The sequence below is a fragment of the Sinocyclocheilus rhinocerous genome, unplaced genomic scaffold (assembly GCF_001515625.1).
Source record: "Sinocyclocheilus rhinocerous isolate Xijiao unplaced genomic scaffold, SAMN03320098_v1.1 scaffold1084, whole genome shotgun sequence".
NCBI classification, from domain to species: Eukaryota; Metazoa; Chordata; class Actinopteri; order Cypriniformes; family Cyprinidae; genus Sinocyclocheilus; species Sinocyclocheilus rhinocerous.
Window position 1 is genome coordinate 289,674 of NW_015656001.1, and position 2,186 is coordinate 291,859.

Genomic DNA, 2,186 nt, shown 5'->3' on the forward strand with positions numbered 1-2,186 from the left:
ACTCTACTGACCTTAGTGTATATCAGTCACTCCTCTCCTCCTTCTCTGCAAGTGTCTCCACTACTAAAACAACATACTACCACAACAAAATTAACAACTTGACAACAAATTAACAACTTATTAATGCTTTTCAAAACCTTTTCTTCTCTTTGTCCTCCTCCACCCCCTCCTTCATCAACTCATACTGCTGATGACTTTCCAATATTCTTCATAAATAAAACAAGAACCATCAGCGACCAATTCTCCACACTACAAACTGACAAAAACTTCATAACCACAAATACTCATTCTCTCTCCTCCTTCTCTCCACTCTCGGAGGCAGACGTTTCTAAACTTATCCTTTCCAATCATCCTACTACCTGTCTGATTGATCCTATCCCCACTCACCTCCTTCAGGCCATTTCTTCTTCAGTTATACCCGCGCTCACTCACATTATCAATGCCTTTCTTCACTTTGGTACATTTCCCACAGCATTCAAGCAGGCTCGGGTAACCCCACTGCTAAAGAAACCCTCTCTAAATCCAGCACTTTTAGAAAACTACAGACCGGTATCCTTTCTTACGTTCATTGCAAAGACACTTGAGCGAGTTGTGTTCAACCAACTCTCTATGTTTCTTGCACAGAACAATCATGGACAGCAACCAATCTGGCTTCAAAAGCAGCCACTCAACTGAGACTGCACTGATCTCGGTTACTGAAGCCCTGAGACTGGCAAGAGCAGCTTCTAAATCCTCAGTACTCATCTTGCTGGATTTTTCTGCTGCTTTTGACACAGTTAACCACCAGATCCTCCTATCCACCCTCATGAAGATGGGCATCTCAGGAACCGCACTCCAGTGGTTCAAGTCTTACTTCTCTGGTAGGTCCTTCAGGGTGTCTTGGAGGGGTAAGGTTTCTAAGTCACAATCTTGCTACTGGGGTTCCTCAAGGCTGAGTGCTTGGACCACTTCTTTTCTCCATCTACATGTCATCTTTAGGATCCGTCATTCAGAAGCATGACTTTTCCTATCATTGCTATGCTGATGACACTCAACTCTACTTCTCATTCCAACCAGATGATCCGACGGTAGCTGCTCGCATTGCAGCCTGTCTGAGATATTTCTAGTTGGATGAAGGACCATCACCTTCAACTCAACCTTACTAAGACAGAACTGCTTGTGGTTCCAGCAAACCCATCGTTTCATCACAGCTGCTCTATACAGCTGGGTTCATCAACCATAACTCCTTCCAGGACAGCCAGGAACCTTGGAGTTGTGATGGATGATCAGTTAAGCTTCACAGACCACATTGCTACAACGGCCCGGTCCTGCAGATTTGCCTTATACAACATTAGGAAGATTAGACCCTTCCTGTCAGAGCAAGCCACACAACTTCTTGTCCAAGCTCTTGTTCTCTCCAGACTGGACTATTGCAATGCGCTCTTGGCGGGCCTTGCGGCATGTACTATCAAGCCTCTGCCACTGATCCAGAATGCAGCAGCGAGAGTGGTCTTCAATGAGCCAAAAAAAAGCTCACGTTAATCTTCTCCTCATCTCCTGCAGATTTGCCTTATACAACTTTAGGAAGATTAGACCCTTCCAATCAGAGCAGGCCACACATCTCCTTGTCCAAGCTCTTGTTCTCTCCAGACTGAACTATTGTTATGCTCCCTTGGCGGGTCTTACGGCACGTACTATCCAGCCTCTTCAACTGATCCAGAACGCCGCAGCGAGAGTGGTCTTCAAAGAGCCAAAGAAAGCCCATGTCAAACCTCTTTTCATAATTTTGCACTGGCTACCAATAGCTGCTCGCATCAAATTCAAGGTACTGATGCTTGCCTACAAGGCAACCACTAGCGCTGCTAGTTCAGACCTACGTGCCCTCCAGAAGCTTGCGTTCTGCAAGTAAACGTCGCCTCGTGGTGCCATCCCAAAGAGGCACAAAATCACTCTCACTGACCTTTTCCTGGACTGTACCCAGCTGGTGGAACAACTTGCCTTTCTCAATTCGAGCAGCTGAGTATTTAACCATTTTCAAAAAATGTCTAAAGACACATCGTTTTCATCAGCTCCTGACCATTTAATACTAGCATTTACCTAATGCAGTGTCTTGTCAAAGTTAACGCCCTGCTGGCTCAACATGCCAGCAGACTGAAGTTTCTGTCTGCAGCCAAATGATAGGTCTGCCAGAAGTTGGATTCGAACCC